This window comes from Lepidochelys kempii, chromosome 14 (assembly GCF_965140285.1).
Source record: "Lepidochelys kempii isolate rLepKem1 chromosome 14, rLepKem1.hap1, whole genome shotgun sequence".
Taxonomy (NCBI): domain Eukaryota; kingdom Metazoa; phylum Chordata; order Testudines; family Cheloniidae; genus Lepidochelys; species Lepidochelys kempii.
Genome location: NC_136393.1, coordinates 14,981,011 through 14,999,573, shown reverse-complemented (window position 1 = coordinate 14,999,573; position 18,563 = coordinate 14,981,011). Strand labels below are relative to the sequence as shown.

The 18,563-nt window shown below is 46.1% G+C and overlaps 1 protein-coding gene across 5 annotated transcripts in view; it reads right to left on the bottom strand.

Moving 5' to 3' along the window:
• The window catches only part of TMEM94 (transmembrane protein 94), a 99,529-nt gene extending 81,311 nt beyond the window's left edge, over window positions 1–18,218 (bottom strand). For all 5 annotated transcript variants that reach the window (XM_073311868.2, XM_073311871.2, XM_073311872.2 and 2 more), the window contains exon 1: window positions 18,081–18,218. The gene's annotated coding sequence lies outside the window, so the exon portion shown is untranslated. The remainder of the gene's footprint in view (window positions 1–18,080) is intronic.
• Between the last annotated feature and the right edge of the window lie 345 nt (window positions 18,219–18,563).

Below are 18,563 nucleotides of genomic sequence, written 5' to 3'. Positions count from 1 at the left end.
ATTCAATTTTTCTCTCCCGCAACTTAAGGTGACAAAAATGGTTAGGTCCTAAACCAGAAGTGGGCAAACTACCGCCCGGGGACTGCATCCAGCCCTCCAGACATTTTAATTCGACCCTCAAGCTCCCGCCGGGAAGCAGGGTCTGGGGCTTGCCCCGCTCCAGCCAGGGAGCAGGATCGGGGCCTTGCCCCACTCCGCACAGCTCCTGGAAGCAGCAGCACTTCCCCACTTCAGCTCCTACGCATAGGGGCAGCCAGGGGCTCTGCATGCTGTCCCCACCCCAAGCACCACCCCCGCAGCTCCCACTGGCCGGGAATCACAGCCAATGGGAGCTGCAGGGGCAGCACCTGTAGACAGGGTAGCATGCAGAGCCACCTGGCTGCGCCTCCATGTAGGAGCCGGAGAGGGGACATGCCACTGTTTCTGGGAGCTGCTTGAGGTAAGCACCGCCCAGAGCCTGTCCCCCTAGCCCCTTTCCCCAGCCCTGATCCCCCTCCCGCCCTCTGAACCCCTTGGTTCCAGCCCAGAGCACCCTCCTACACCCCAAACCCCTCATCCCCAACCCTACCCCAGAGCCCACACCCCCAGCTGGAGCCCTCATGCCCTCCTGTACCCCAACCCCAATGCCGTGAGCATTCATGGCCCATCATACATTTTCCATACCCAGATGTGGTCCTCGGGCCAAAAAGTTTGCCCACCCCCATCCTAAACACTTCAAAAGTGAAGCAATGAACCCACATCTTTCTTGTGCCACTCTGGATATACACAGCAAGCGGATCTTTTCACAGCAGAATCCCACTTTAAGGAGTTTGTTCACTAAGAACCAAAAGTTTTGAACATAGCCAATGGTAGATAAGCTATGATATTTATATGACAAGGACAACTGAAACTACAGACAAAGTCTGCCTTCTCTGGCGAGATCAGTACTGGAGTCATAGTAATTAAGTCATCTAAAATATAATTTGCCTGCACATAAAGCCCTTGTTTTTCAAATACATATTCTATTATCAAACAATCCCCAATTTGTTTGCTACATTTATGTAGTATCCACTAAAAACAATTTGCATAGTACGGGGGGAGGATCATGAGATACAAATAGTAAATATGGCTTCATAGAATTAGGGGTTCACACACTTCGTAGCTTCTGTAGGCCAAACTCATTGCACATACCAGGAGTTCCTGGCATTTCGCCATTTCTCCCACAGGCTACCTGTGTGCCATTCTCCCATCATCTTCTATTTCAGGGACTCCCTGCAACTCCCCCCGAGCCCTTCCAGCACATGCCAGTAGTTCTGTGGCCCAGGCCCTCGAAAGTATTTAGGTTTATAACTTCCACTGATTTCAGTGGAAGTTACGTGCCTAAATACTTTTGAGGATCTGGGCCTGGGTCCCTGCACCATTCCCTCTCTGGCACATGCCAGGGGCTCTGTGTCTCCCTCTCCCTCCCCACCACCCCGGTGACAGGTCTGGAAGAGGTTAACTTGCAGTGAGAGATTCAGTTAGCTCCTCCCCAGATGCACTTGTACTGGCTATTAGGCATGGGTGCAGGATTTAGAAAGGGAGGAAGAAGGGGAGAAAAGTAGATAGGCTTCTTCAGTGCGTGAGCTGGAAGCCTCAGCTGAGACAAGGGCCTGATGAGCTGTAGTCTGCTTGAAACCTGGAGTAAGGGAAGGAGTACACCAACCCCTAGATGTGGGACTGTCTAAGGCACAGAAACCTGTGGTTACACAGGAGAACAGTCTAGAGCAGCAGAGACACACATGCAATGAGGTGGCTGCCAGCCTGGTCCAACTGGGCTGATGTTTGTTTTTTTTATACACTTCTGTTGGACTCTGGCAATGGATTCTGTGGCCCTGAAAAGGGCTGGACTCTGTAAAGTGGTCTTGCTGGAGGGCAGGTCACTCCTATAGCCAGAATAGGCCAAAGGACATTGTGGGAAACTGAGGCAGTGTTGATGCACCAATACACCTAGACAAAAGGGACCATACTGGAGTGACAACTTTGCTACATTCTCCCTCCCCTCCAAACCAGTGTCCCTCATCTAGAGTCTCTGTATGCACCCCCGTTCCCTGTTCCCATACCAGGGTCCCTTACTTCCTCCCATGAGAGGGCCTCTGTACTCCCATTCCCATATTCCCCCAGGGACTCTGTATGCCACCACTCTCCTCTTCCTGATACCAGGGCCCACCAGGCCAGGGGCTCTGTGTGCTACCCATTCCCCCATGCCAGGAACTCTGTGTGCCCCCCCCCCCATTTTCCCCTTACCCCCCCAATATTACTATTTATCTTCTTTCTGCCTGGGAGATAAGTCATGCAGGGTGCCAACATTTTAAACTCCATTGGGAGGACAAGTAGAGATGAGATATGGGTATTATACCGGAAGGTGTTAATGGGTACCATCAACTTGATTTTTGAACAGTAGACAATTATAGAGGTGTTTGAAGTTATGACTCTGCTAAGCAGATGACAGAAACTCTGCGTCCTCCCCCTCACATTTAATCCCTTCTGGTTTTCAGATTTCCCCCCAAAATCATGAATAGGGTTCTACCTATTGATGCCCAGAACATTCCCTGGAATTCTGGAACTGATTGGATGTAGCATTCAAAAGTTATTGAATTACACCACGCAGAGAAATGCCATCAGGCTGAGCGAAAAGCCTTGCAAGCTCAGCCAAATAATATAGCCAGTGTAACTGCTGTCTTTAACATTCAGTTGTTCTCTCGATACATTACCTCACTGCTGCTGACCTATGTTCCATGTAGGGCCAATTGTGTGACAATTCTCTAGAATTGAGCCAATAATTACCTAGAGGAACATAGGGAGATTCATAGTTTTATTTCAGAATATTTCTCTTTATTTCAATTTATAATAATGCATCTACCCACTCGTTTGGCTTCATGCACATTCAATATGAAACAACAATCAGTCCCAGTGTCCAACAAACGGAACCCTTCCAAATGCAAAACAAAACTTTCCCACCACCCTCAACTCATCCATCCCGCCCAGAAAAGGCCTGGGAGAAAAAGTGAGACTTGTAGCTTGACTGAAGGTCAACACGTTTCTATCAGCTAAGCAGCATTTGAAACACCTGTCTGAATATCAGATGCTGAGCCTTTGGAGGGATGCATCTGAATATTAAAATAACCATCTTTAGAATTAAACATGATCTCCCCAAATTTGGGCATTTATAAAGCATATTTCTTAAATCTGAGTTTTCATATATTAGTAATAATATTCTGCATTTGTTAAGCATCTCCCATCAAGAATTTCAAAGTACTGCAGAAACATTAACTGATTAAGCCTCACAACACCCTTTTGATGTATTTAGGTTATATAATCCAACAATAAAAACAACACAATGGGATACGTTATACAAGATGTATGATGGCAGCAGCTGAATAGGAAAAAAATCAGACAATTACACTGTCAATGCACCTGGAAAAAAATTGTGCTTCAAAAGCATCCCATGTTACAAATATTCCAGGAAGAGAAAAAACATTCCTGGCTACAGAGTTTTCCCTGGACTGTTCAATTCCTAATGCTTTCACTTTATTTAAGTATAATTCCCAATCTGTATTATATCTACAAAGAAGATGGAGAGAGTCTGAACATCTCATTGCCAGAAATGAATCCCACAAGAAGAGAAGTCTGATATATCACCTAGAATAGAAACATGGGGGAAACAAATGAGAAAAAAACAGCTGCCTTAGAAAGAACAGCTTAGAATAAAACATATATATATTAGCAATGCCATAGGGTCTTCCTAGTCACCCGTATTTAGCACTGAGCTGATAATTTGGATCACTCTGTGTTTACAGATAGCTGGGCTTCAAGGAGCGCTTAAAAGTGGCATTGTTAATTGTGTTAATGCCCAGCAAGTGTGTACAGTAATTAGAGCAGATGAACTAGCAGTCTGACTATCGGATTCTATTTCTGCCCCTAATTCACTGTTTGATCTGGGACAAACCATAACATCTCTGCCTCAGTGTCCCTACTTTATAGATCAGGCTAATACTTACCCACTTCACAGGTGAGCTGTGTGGTATAGTCCATTTACATCTCTAAGGTTGGTGAGAGCCTCTGAAAGAAGTTACCAAATAAACGTGAAGTAGTGTTGCTTAAAAACTGTCAACAAAAGAGTACTCAAGAAATATTCCCTTGGTATTTCCACTGTTCTGTGGCTGTAGATGCGTCTCGGGCTTGTCTGCAAGGGATGTTTGGGGCAACCAGAGTGTGAATCTGCAGTGTGCTAGGGCGGCACACACAAAGCACCGATGTGGATATTCCTATAGGTCTGTAGCGTGCTTTGACACGTAAAATGAAATTTTAGTGCACCGTACCAATGTCCACACAGGACGTTACCATGCTGTAAACCAGCGTGCCGTAGATTCAGACCTTGGCTTTCTGTGGAATCATGTCTCGTGTAGACAAGCCCTCAGCTTATTCCACGCAAGTTCACTTTTCTTGCTGACAGAAGAAGAGACTCATTCTGCCTCGAAATCAGAGAGGAAGGCAATGGATTTTGAAACCCAAGGTATGTCTTCGCTACACTGGCACAGCTGTGATGCCGCCGCTGTGCTGTCATAGTTCTATAGTGTGGATGCTTCCTACGTTGACAGAAGGGATTTTTCCAGCACTGTAGTTAATTGGAAGAATTCTTCCCTCAACCTTGCTGTGGCTACACCAGGGTCAACCTAACTACAGTATTCATGGCATGAAAATTCTCACAGCCTTTACCAATGTGACTCTGTCCATCTAATTTGTAAGTGTAAACCTGGCCCCCCATTTTAAATTAATTACAATATACATTTTTAAACATTTGCTACTAAACGTTAGTGGTTTCCATTTTACTTGCATTTCTTCCTTATTTTCAGAGGGTTTCCTAACAAGAAATGCACATCTAACCCCTTCCTTTCTTCTTCAGTATAATAGTCTCAGACCGGAACATTGCCCCCAAAGGATTGGGTGGGGTTGGTGAGGGCTGCGGGAGAAAGGTCTAAGCCAGAAGTCAAGCAGCAAAGACAAAGAACGCGAATCTGGGGGAGAGGTCTGGTCCACAAATACTCCCTTAAGTAAACAGTCCTTAATCAGACAAGTGATGGGATTACTTCCAAGACATAGGTTTAACAGGAGCAGGCCCTATGCATTTGAAAAAAAAATACACCTTTCATTTTAATTTTTTTTCCCAGTTAGGCCTGGTCTACACTACAAGTTTATGTCAGATTTAACAGCGTTAAATCCGAGTTAACCCTGCACCCGTCCACACAACGAAGCCATTTTTTCGGCATGAAGAGCTCTTAAAACCGATTTCTGTACTCCTCCCCAAAGAGGGGATTAGCACTGAAATCGACATCGCCGTTTCGAATTAGGGTTAGTGTGGATGCAATTCGAAGGTATTGGCCTCCAGGAGCTATCCCACAGTGCACCATTGTGACAGCTCTGGACAGCACTCTGAACTCGGATGCACTGGCCAGGTGTACAGAAAAAGCCCCATGAACTTTTAAATCTCATTTCCTGTTTGGCCAGGCGAGCTCATCAGCACAGGTGACCATGCAGTCCCAGAATCGAAGAAGAGCTCCAGTATGGACTGAATGGGAGGTACTGGATCTGATCGCTGTATGGGGAGAGGAATCTGTGCTATCAGAACTACATTCCAAAAGACGACATACCAAAACATTTCAAAAAAATCTCAGAGGCCATGAGGGACAGAGGCTACATCAGGGACGCAACACAGTGCCGCATGAAACTTAAGGAGCTCAGACAAGCGTACCAGGAAACCAAAGAATCAAACGGCTGCTCCTGGACAGAGCCCCAGACATGCTGCTTCTACGCTGAGCTACATGCAATTCTAGGGGGGACCGCCACCACTATCCCACCCCTGTCCATGGACTCAGAGGATGGGATACTCTCTGCCATGGCTAAGGATTTTGCAGATGGGGAAGATGAGGAGGACGATGATGAGCTTGGGGAGAGCACACAGCACACCGTTCTCCCTGACAGCCAGGACCTTTTTATCACACTGACTGAAATACCCTCCCAAACCAATGAAGCCAGAGAAGGGACCTCTGGTGAGTGTACCTTTTTAAATATAATACATGTTATAAAAGCAAGCGTTTTTTAATGATTAAGTAGCCCTGAGGACTTGGGATGCATTTGTGGCTAGTACTGCTACTGGAAAAGTCTGTTAACGTGTCTGGGGATGGAGCAGAAATCTTCCAGGGACATCTCCATGAAGCTTTCCTGGGGGTACTCTAAAAGCCTTTGCAGAAGGTTTCTGGGGAGAGCAGCCTTATTCCTTCCTCCATGGTAGGACACTTTACCACGCCATGCTAGTATCAAGTAACCTGGTATCACTGCATGACAAAGCCTGGCAGTGTATGGTCCCGGTGTTTGTTGGCATTCAAGCAACATCCGTTCTTTATCTCTCCGTATTATCCTCAGGAGAGTGATATCGTTCATGGTAACCTGGTTGAAATAGTGGAATTTGATTAAGGGGACATTCAGAGGTGGCCTTTCCTACTGGACTGTTTGCCTGTGGCTGAAAAGAAATCCTCCCCGCAGTTAGCCATGCGGTGGGAGGGGGAGCCATTGGCACTGAGCTGTTCGTGTTTGGCTAGCAGGGATCTGGGGGGAGCGGGAAAGCGATCATACCAGAGAATTGGATGTGGGGAGGGGGTTAGTTTGGTTTCTGCTGCTGCACATTAACAGGAAAACTGCAGCAGTAAATGGCCAACTCAACGGGCTTTGCTTGGTATGGGAAAGGAGGGGGCTGCTGTTATGAAGGTTGCAGAAGCCGAAAGACTATGGCTTACCACGGCCGCCTGCAAGCCAAATTCCGTTGCCCGGCCCTGCGTGTGTGATCTCTAACACCAAAGCCGCAGGCACTCAATATAAGATGCAAAATGCGACCCTGTACCAAAAATCACGTGTGCTATGTAATGTGAATAGTGTTGTTCACTGTGAAAGTACAGGCATTGTTCTGTAAAATGTATCTGTTTAAATACTTCACTCCCTTTGTTTCCTCCAGCAGCTGCAAATGTTTCAAGCCTCCCTCCTCCGTCCCAGAGGCTCTCTCAGATAAGGCGGCGAAAAAACGCACGCACGATGAAATGTTCTCTGAGCTCATGCAGTTGTCCAGCACTGACAGAGCTGTGTGGAGGGACATAATAGCAGAGTACAGGATGGTGGCCGATGAACATGAGGAGAGGTGGCAGCAGGAAGATCAGAGGAGGCATGAGGAAACGCTGGGGATACTGCGGGATCAAACGGACATGCTCCGGCGTCTGGTGGAGATTCATGAACGGCAGCAGGATCACAGACTGCCGCTGCAGCCACCTGCTTAACCACCCTCCCTCCTCCCCAAGTTCTACAGCCTCCTCACCCAGACGCCCAAGAACTCGGGCTGGGAGGCTCCAGGCACCCAACCACTCCAAACCAGTGGACAGCCCAAGCAACAGAAGGCTGGCATTCAACAAGTTTTAAAGTGGCCTTTTCCTTCCCTCCTACCATCCTCCCACACCTCTCCCGGGCTACCTTGTGAGTTATCTCCCTATTTTTATAATCAATTAATAAAGAATGCATGTTTTTTAAATGATAGTGACTTTATTTCCTTTGCAAGCAAGCTGTGATCAAAGACAGGAGGGCGGGTGGCTTACAGGCAATTAGAGTCAACCAAGAGGGCAGGTTTTCATCAAGGAGAAACAAACAGAAGTGTCACACAGTACCCTGGCCAGTCATGAAACTGGTTTTCAAAGCTTCTCTGATGCGCACCGCTTCCTGCTGTGCTCTTCTAACTGCCCTGGTGTCTGGCTGCACATATTCAGTGGCCAGGCGATTTGAATCAACCTCCCACCCAGCTATAAACGTCTCCCCCTTACTCTCACAGAGATTGTGGAGCACACAACAAGCAGCAATAACAATGGGAATATTGGCTTTGCTGAGGTCTGAGAGAGTCAGAAAACTGCGCCAGCGACCCTTTAAACGTCCAAATGCACACTCTACCACCATTCTGCACTTGCTCAGCCTATAGTTGAACAGCTCCTGACTACTGTCCTGAGTGCCTGTGTACGGCTTCATGAGCCACGGCATTAAGGGGTAGGCTGGGTCCCCAAGGATAACTATAGGCATTTCAACATCCCCAACAGTTATTTTCTGGTCTGGGAAGTAAATCCCTTCCTGCAGCCATTTAAACAGACCAGAGTTCCTGAAGACACGAGCGTCATGAACCTTTCCCAGCCATCCCACGCTGATGTTGGTGAAATGTCCCTTGTGATCCACCAGTGCTTGCAGCACCATTGAAAAGTACCCCTTGTGGTTTATGTACTCGCCAGCTTGGTGCTCCGGTGCCGAGATAGGGATATGGGTTCCGTCTATGGCCCCACCACAGTTGGGGAATCCCATTGCAGCAAAGCCATCTAGTATGTCCTGCACATTTCCCAGAGTCACTATCTTTTATAGCAGCAGCTCAGTGATTGCACTGGCTACTTGCATCACAGCAACCCCCACAGTAGATTTGCCCACTTCAAATTGATTACCAACTGACCGGTAGCTGTCTGGCATTACAAGCTTCCACAGGTCTATTGCCACTCACTTGTGAACTGTGAGGGCTGCTCTCCTCTTGGTATTCTTGCACTTCAGGGCAGGGGAAAGCAAGTCACAAAGTTCCATGAAAGTGCCCTTACGCATGCGAAAGTTTCGAATCATCCCAGACCTGCAACACTATGCAGTCCCACCCCTCTGTGCTTGTTTATCGGGCCCAGAATTGGTGTTCCACGGCATGAGCCTGCCCTATTAACACCACGATCTCCAAATTGTGGGGGAACGCGGTTTTAGAGAAAAGTGTGTTCATGTCCTCATCACCACGCTGCCGTCGCCTCCTCGCTTGGTTTTTCAGGTGCTGGTTCTGCATACACTGCATGATAATGCGCGAGGTGTTTACAATGGTCATAACTGCTGTGGTGAGCTGAACGGGCTCCATGCTTGCTGTGCTATGGCATCTGCTCCTGCTCAGGCAATCCAGGGAAAAGGGTGCGAAACAATTGTTTGCCGATGCTCTGGCGGAGGGAGGGGCGACTGAAAACATGGCTTACAGGGAATTAAAATCAACAAAGGGGGTGGCTTTGCGAGAAGCAGAATGGCCCCCTCAAGGATAGAACTCAAAACCTCAAGGATAGAACTCAAAACTGGGTTTAGCAGGCTGTTGATTTCACAGAGGGAGGGAGGAGAAAATGAATACAAAACAAATCTGGTCTATTTCTTGTTTTGAGCCACTTCATCTATCTTTATACATCTTTCTGGCAGCAAACTGTGCAGTACAACCGCTAGCCATCGTCATCTCCTGGGTGCTCGGCAGAAGATGGTGCAGTATGACTGCTGGCCATCATCTTCTGCTGGCTGCAGATTAAAAGACAGTGAACTGCCAGTAGGACTGAATCGCTATGAGATGAAACTTAAAAGGAAAATGACCTGGCTGAGTCACTCCCATGTTTGCCCAGGCGCCCCTGACCTCATCGAGGTCAGTTAAAAGAGCACCCTGGACCACATCAACGACAGCTACCAGTCATACTGCACTGTCTGCTGCCAAAAGGCAATAAACTGTTGTTGTGTAGCAATGCAGTACCGCGTCTGCCAGCACCCAAGAGACATACGGTGACAGCTAGCTAAGCAGGCTCCAAGCTTGCCGTGATATGGCGTCTGCACAGGTAACTCAAGAAAAAAGGTGCAAAATGATTGTCTGCTCTCGCTTTCACGGAGGGAGGGAGGGAAGGGGGGGGCCTGACGATATGTACCCAGAACCACCCACGACAACGTTTTAGCCCCATCAGGCACTAGGATTTCTACCCAGAATTCAAATGGGCAGCGGGAACTGTAGGATAGCTACCCACAGTGCAATGCTCCGGAAGTCGATGGTTGCCTCGGTACTGTGGACACACTCCACCAACTACATGCTTAGAGCATTTGTGTGGCAACACACACAATCGACTGTATAAAAAAGCTTTCTACAAAACCGACTTCTATAAATTTGACCTAATTTCATAGTGTAGACAAGGTCTTAGCGAAGTAGTAATTGCCAGATGGGTCAGGCCAGTGGTCTATCTAGTTTAATCCAATATCCTGCCTAGCAGGACCAGCTGCTTAGAGGAAGGTACAATAGGTCTGAACTGAGCAATTACAGACTAACCTGCCTATACAGGGAGTTTCTTCCTAACACCTGTCACTTACAGATTAGCTCATGCCTTTAAACAGGAGGATTTACATCCGTTCCAAAAAAAAGTTTTAAATGACAACTTTAACATAGGTTTCAGAGTAATTTTAACATAAAGATGGCCAATCTTTATTAAATACTAGTAAGCTCTTGGGGGTGAAAGTTGCCTTACAGTTTACATTATTTAAACTTTGTCAAATGGAGCTTGGAAGTCTTGCCACTGACTTCAATGGACTCTGTATCAGGTCCTTGATAGGCCTCACCTAAATAAGCTAATAGTATGCAGTAGGTTACAATAAATTATTAGTGGTTTTATCAACAAAGTCAACCAGAGGCTTAAGCGATGGGTGCATGCTTTTATAGATAAAAAACTAAAGCTATCAGGTGCAGATTAACAAAGTCAATCTAATTGCCAGGGACACAGCAACACTACAAGGTAGGGAAGACAGTAGTGATGAATGTATATTATACTGAAAACAACTATTTCCATCTTGCTAAAATATAAGATTTAAAACAATAAGAAAATATTTCATAAGGAAAAAGTCTATTACTTTCATTCCTTTGGCAAAGAAAATTAAAAGTCTAGATTTTTGGAGGTTTCCTTTGTCTACCCTATTCCAGGTGTAGCCTACCATATAGGAAAGTAGCATGTCCTAGTATTCAGTCTGAGACAAAGTAAAATAACAACCTAATATTTACAGCAACGTGGGGCCCAATTCTGAAAAGTGATGAGAGCTGTCCTGTCCCATCAGCTTCAACAGTAGTGGTGAGTCTTCAGCAGCTTCCTAGGATGAGGCCCCAAAAGAGCAAACATAATACTAAAACATTTCACAGTATATGTATACAAGGATGGATAGTACCAAAGAAGTGACATATATAATCCAACATCATGATGGTCAGATGCTATGGTAACGGGGGCCTTATAAATCCCTCAATAGGTAAACCTTGGGGAAGGGGAAGTGGAGATAAAGATTGGGGATTGTAAACTGTACTCACTGGTTCTTTAGGAAAGCAAGATGAATTTGGCAAGACTGGCCCCATTGATATAAGATCAGCTCACACTCTTTAGTACCAGCCTAAAAACAAGGTTACTGAATTGCATGCATAACTACATTTTGTTACTGTGTGTAACCAGACAGACACACACACACACCCCCCACAATTCTCCTTGCAACAGTTACCACCTGCAGGTATTTAACAACTGCAATGTCTGTGGGATTTTGTTCTCCAGGAGTTCCCCAAAAGCAAACATCAAAGGAACACCACCACCAAACTCAAGTTTCTCATAAATTCATTCAAAATAAAGTACGGCCCTTGTGTGCGAAGAACTGAATGGTGCTAGTCAATCGAATCACTTGGACATTATTGCAACAAGTTTGCACGAGTGATCTACAGTCTAGATTCTCTCACTACAAATTGGCAAAGATTGGCAAAGTTACAGAGCTGACTCATTGTAGTGTGTGGGGAGGAGATAGTAATGCACTCCACACCTTCTCATGACCCATTTACCCCTAGCTCACCTTGAAAGACATCCTCCCCCATTCACACAGGAGCATTCTGGACAAAGAGCCAACATTCCACATTTACTGGACAAACAATCATGTAATCGATGCTAACAAATCCCTGGGCATGTGCTTCTTACATGTCTGGATACTGCATGAGAACATTATACAGGCCAGACCAAACCCACAACTACACAGAAAAGAAAAAACAAACAGCAATGCTGTCTAGAGATTACAGTGAGGAGAGTCTGGACTCCTAGGTTCTATTCCCAGCTCTGCCACTGTGTGACCGAGGCCAAGACAATTAACCTGTCTGTTTCCTCATTTATAAAAATGGGAATAATACCTACCACAAAAGGGGTGCTGTGAGGCTTGTGTGTCTGTAAAGTGATTTGATATGAAATGGAGTAAAGACATATGAAGCATTCGTGTACAGAACACAAAGCATTTTATAGAAAAATAAAGAAAAGGAGTACTTGTGGCACCTTAGAGACTAACCAATTTATTTGAGCATGAGCTTTCGTGAGCTACAGCTCACTTCATCGGATGCATACCGTGGAAACTGCAGCAGACTTTATATATACTCAGAGAATATGAAACAATACCTCCTCCCACCCCACTGTCCTGCTGGTAATAGCTTATCTAAAGTGATCATCAGGTTCGGCCATTTCCAGCACAAATCTAGGTTTTCTCACCCTCCACCCCCCCACACAAATTCACTCTCCTGCTGGTGATAGCCCATCCAAAGTGACAACTCTTTACACAATGTGCATGATAATCAAGTTGGGCTATTTCCTGCACAAATCCAGGTTCTCTCACATCCCCCCCACCCCCATACACACACAAACTCACTCTCCTGCTGGTAATAGCTCATCCAAACTGACCACTCTCCAAGTTTAAATCCAAGTTAAACCAGAACATCTGGGGCGGGGGGGTAGGAAAAAACAAGGGGAAATAGGCTACCTTGCATAATGACTTAGCCACTCCCAGTCTCTATTTAAGCCTAAATTAATAGTATCCAGTTTGCAAATGAATTCCAATTCAGCAGTTTCTCGCTGGAGTCTGGATTTGAAGTTTTTTTGTTTTAAGATAGCGACCTTCATGTCTGTGATTGCGTGACCAGAGAGATTGAAGTGTTCTCCGACTGGTTTATGAATGTTATAATTCTTGACATCTGATTTGTGTCCATTTATTCTTTTACGTAGAGACTGTCCAGTTTGACCAATGTACATGGCAGAGGGGCATTGCTGGCACATGATGGCATATATCACATTGGTGGATGTGCAGGTGAACGAGCCTCTGATAGTGTGGCTGATGTTATTAGGCCCTGTGATGGTGTCCCCTGAATAGATATGTGGGCACAATTGGCAACGGGCTTTGTTGCAAGGATAAGTTCCTGGGTTAGTGGTTCTGTTGTGTGGTATGTGGTTGTTGGTGAGTATTTGCTTCAGGTTGCGGGGCTGTCTGTAGGCAAGGACTGGCCTGTCTCCCAAGATTTGAGAGAGTGTTGGGTCATCCTTTAGGATAGGTTGTAGATCCTTTATAATGCGTTGGAGGGGTTTTAGTTGGGGGCTGAAGGTGACGGCTAGTGGCGTTCTGTTATTTTCTTTGTTAGGCCTGTCCTGTAGTAGGTAACTTCTGGGAACTCTTCTGGCTCTATCAATCTGTTTCTTTACTTCTGCAGGTGGGTATTGTAGTTGTAAGAAAGCTTGACAGAGATCTTGTAGGTGTTTGTCTCTGTCTGAGGGGTTGGAGCAAATGCGGTTGTATCGCAGAGCTTGGCTGTAGACGATGGATCGTGTGGTGTGGTCAGGGTGAAAGCTGGAGGCATGCAGGTAGGAATAGCGGTCAGTAGGTTTCCGGTATAGGGTGGTGTTTATGTGACCATTGTTTATTAGCACTGTAGTGTCCAGGAAGTGGATCTCTTGTGTGGACTGGACCAGGCTGAGGTTGGTGGTGGGATGGAAATTGTTGAAATCATGGTGGAATTCCTCAAGGGCTTCTTTTCCATGGGTCCAGATGATGAAGATGTCATCAATATAGCGCAAGTAGAGTAGGGGCTTTAGGGGACGAGAGCTGAGGAAGCGTTGTTCTAAATCAGCCATAAAAATGTTGGCATACTGTGGGGCCATGTGGGTACCCATAGCAGTGCCGCTGATCTGAAGGTATACATTGTCCCCAAATGTGAAATAGTTATTATGGGTAAGGACAAAGTCACAAAGTTCAGCCACCAGGTTAGCCGTGACATTATCGGGGATAGTGTTCTTGACGGCTTGTAGTCCATCTTTGTGTGGAATGTTGGTGTAGAGGGCTTCTACATCCATAGTGGCCAGGATGGTGTTATCAGGAAGATCACCGATGGATTGAAGTTTCCTCAGGAAGTCAGTGGTGTCTCGAAGGTAGCTGGGAGTGCTGGTAGCGTAGGGCCTGAGGAGGGAGTCTACATAGCCAGACAATCCTGCTGTCAGGGTGCCAATGCCTGAGATGATGGGGCGCCCAGGATTTCCAGGTTTATGGATCTTGGGTAATAGATAGAATATCCTAGGTCGGGGTTCCAGGGGTGTGTCTGTGCGGATTTGATCTTGTGCTTTTTCAGGAAGTTTCTTGAGCAAATGCTGTAGTTGCTTTTGGTAACTCTCAGTGGGATCATAGGGTAATGGCTTGTAGAAACTCGTGTTGGAGAGCTGCCGAGCAGCCTCTTGGTCATATTCCGACCTATTCATGATGACAACAGCACCTCCTTTGTCAGCCTTTTTGATTATGATGTCAGAGTTGTTTCTGAGGCTGTGGATGGCATTGCGTTCCGCATGGTTGAGGTTATGGGGCAAGTGATGCTGCTTTTCCACAATTTCAGCCCGTGCACGTCGGCAGAAGCACTCTATGTAGAAGTCCAGTCTGCTGTTTCGACCTTCAGGAGGAGTCCACCTAGAATCCCTCTTTCTGTAGTGTTGGTAGGGAGACCTCTGTGGATTAATTTAGGCTTAAATAGAGACTGGGAGTGGCTAAGTCATTATGCAAGGTAGCCTATTTCCTCTTGTTTTTTCCTACCCCCCCCCCCCCAGATGTTCTGGTTTAACTTGGATTTAAACTTGGAGAGTGGTCAGTTTGGATGAGCTATTACCAGCAGGAGAGTGAGTTTGTGTGTGTGTATGGGGGTGGGGGGGATGTGAGAAAACCTGGATTTGTGCAGGAAATAGCCCAACTTGATTATCATGCACATTGTGTAAAGAGTTGTCACTTTGGATGGGCTATCACCAGCAGGAGAGTGAATTTGTGTGGGGGGGGTGGAGGGTGAGAAAACCTGGATTTGTGCTGGAAATGGCCCAACCTGATGATCACTTTAGATAAGCTATTACCAGCAGGACAGTGGGGTGGGAGGAGGTATTGTTTCATATTCTCTGAGTATATATAAAGTCTGCTGCAGTTTCCACGGTATGCATCCGATGAAGTGAGCTGTAGCTCACGAAAGCTCATGCTCAAATAAATTGGTTAGTCTCTAAGGTGCCACAAGTACTCCTTTTCTTTTTGCGAATACAGACTAACACGGCTGTTACTCTGAAACCTGTCATTATAGAAAAATAAGTATGCCAACTATGAATACTTGGCTGATATCACTAATTAGAGCACAATCCATGCAGTAATCCAATAAGTGAGTCAGATGCAGGCTACTGTGCTTTGGCAGGCACTATAGTTCAAGAAAGTTCAGCAGCTATTTAGGAATAATGTACGTTATTTTAAATAAACGTAAAAACTTCCATCTTGAAGGAGCTCAAAGTGTTTTATAAACACAACACCTGTCTGTGCAATTCAGCCACATGGGGGATGGAGGGTGTCAGCCATCCTACAGACAGCACCCTGTACAACTGCATGGGGGCTAAGGGAAAGAATTTTGAACAAGCACACCAGGGCAATTTCCTACTCTTACAAAAAGCATCATGCAAACATAATGCCATGCAGAACAGGCACCTCCCTTGGAAAGATGAATCAATGAGTTTCTGTGATTCAAACCTGCAGCCAACCTTCCATGTACAAATTTTTGTAGTTTGGAGAGAGGCTCTCGTTTTAATGCAGGTGATCATAAAGCAGTTATTTATAAGCTCTACCTGCTAGGAAGCATTTTATAGTGAGTTTTAATGAGATATTTAAAGCCTGCAACATGTTTTGGAAATCTCCTCTGATGCTTGAATATATTATCACTTTCCTCCAGCCCTCTCTGGTCTATTTAGATTATAAAATCTTCAGGGCAGGGGTCTCTCTCATTCTATATTTGTACAATGCCCAACATAGTGCCCTGATCACTGTTGGGTCCACTGATACTACTTATATAATAAATAATACAAAATTAAATTTCCTCAGCTGGAAAAAAGCCTCTGCAGGGAGTTTATTTCAATAAACACAATGGAAGCAACATGCAGTCTCATAACTAGAAAGTTAAAATCCCTTAAAAGAATGGAAATTCAATGCATTTAAACAGTGGAAATGAACTGCAAGATGATAAAAATTCTGCAAAACAAAAAAGGGCTGCACGGGAGTAGGAGAGCTAAATAGCAACTGAGACACAGTGCAGATCCTTTTCCCCATTAGCGTTCACTGGAACACCCAGGCAAGCTGGATCAGGAAGTATAGCTGTACTTTGAGCCAATCCCTAATAGTTTTGTCCACCGCGGAGCATTCCACCACTGCAACATGCAATAATGTAAATGAAGCAGCGCAAGTTGCCAAAGTGCACCCTACATTCTAGCTATCCTGTTTCAAGTCCATTGTGTCCCTGCAGCACTTCCTGCACTTACACTACATTCGCAAAAAGAAAAGGAGTACTTGTGGCACCTTAGAGACTAACCAATTTATTTGAGCATGAGCTTTCGTGAGCTACAGCTCACTTCATCGGATGTAGCTCACGAAAGCTCATGCTCAAATAAATTGGTTAGTCTCTAAGGTGCCACAAGTACTCCTTTTCTTTTTGCGAATACAGACTAACACGGCTGTTACTCTGAAACCTGTCATTACACTACATTGATACCCATCCCACAGTTCCAAACACAGCTTCCCATTCAGTTTTCTGTTAAAAGAGAAATATCACTTCTCTTCCAAGTCCTGGAGCACAGAGTCTTGACTAGAGAGTTCAGTGAAGACACTACAGGCCTGTGCTGGGAGGACTAATTGCACCAGGAGAGCTGAAATGGCAGTGCTTTCAGTCTGTTGCAAAAGAGCAGAAGAACCCAGGCAAGCTGCAACTGCAGAGGCTTTGCTCAAAACAAGTGCCGCTGAAACAGTGCTGGGAAAATTGTGCAGCAGTGGAAGAAAGCTCATGTGCGTGGATGCAAAATGTGGTACAAGTATTGAAGGTGCTTGCAAAAGTAAAGTTCTCTCATGTAATCAAGAGTCACAAAACACCACTGCAGTACTGCCAAACCTAAGCACTGAAAAATAATTTGTAAGGCGCACACACACAAAAAAGAGAGAGACTTTTAAAAACTATATATGTTGAGGGTTCTCTCTCATTTTCATTTTTCTGGTTTTTGAACCTTTATGGTATACCTGGATAACATTTTTCAACCATACCAGCAAAAAATTTACTCTTTTCATTAAAGCAGTGGTTCTTTACCTGGGGTGCACAAGATGCCCTTTCTGGGGGTGCAAGACATGCCAGATTTTTTTAGAAGATAAATCATCAAACACACCAATTAAGCACAGGCATGTAAGTACAACTATATTGTTTCATCAAACCTATGTATTTATTAACATTATACATTTTTTTAACAATTACTGTAATTTACAAAGTTTTTAAATTTTCAAGTTTTTAAGCTAATTGAAGTGTAATTTTTGATAAGGGGTGCGAGAACATATTTTCAGACCTAAAGGGGTGCAAGCTGCAGTAAAGGTTAAGAACCACTGCATTAAAGCAAGACTTGATCTAATCACATGACTCCAGAAGCTGGGGATTTAAGAAAAATACCAAAGGGGGGGCCTGCAATAACAGAGTTAAAGATGGTGGTCATGCTGCCACTCCCGCAAACCACCCCTCTAAGACCTCCACGAGGGGAGACGCTCACAGCTCTATAGATAAAACCTCCACGTCTCGGGGCTGGGGGATAACGATGGGGGAGGGGGAATACAGGCAAACTGTAGTAGCTAATCCCCACAACGGGACATCCAGGCAGCTCTCCACCTGGCAACCCCTTCTGCAGTCCCCTAGGTCACAGGGAGCCCAGTAAGGTAGGGAGAAGTGAACACAACCAAACAGGAACTAGTCCCCCCGCCCCCCGGGGAGAGCAGCTCCCAGGGAGTCCAGGGGGAAGAGAAGGGGAATCTCCTGCAGCCCCCTGGCTAGGACACTGCCCAGCTGGTCATCCCGCTGCCTGCACGGTACTTACCAGCCTTCCCTGAACTCTTCCTTGTCCCCCCCTCGGGCGGGCTGAGCAGCTCCCCAGGGCGCCCCGCCAGCCCCTCTCGCCTCCTACTCCAACAGCGCTAGAACCGCCATCTTTGTTACTGGCAACTACCCCATTTTTTTTGTCACGGCACCAGGCGTTCGACTTCAGGCACGGCTCAAGACACCGCCGTCTGGTTGGTCAGATCCAGACCGGGCTGCGGTATGCCGCACTGTGATAGGTCTGATGCGGATGAGGCAAGACGCTGTACATCCGCCCTTTCCTGAAGCAGGTCTGTGCTGAGGCTGCCTCGTGCTTACAAGGCTTTGGGCTGCGGCCCATGGATTGCGACTGCAGCCGGTTGTTGAGCACCGCGTAGAGGCTTGTGCGTGCTCTGGCAAACTGGAGGGCAGAGTCCCGAGCCCTAAAGGCTGCCACCTGCGGAGCTTATTGCAAGGGGCAGTATGGCTGCTGCCGCCAGTGTGC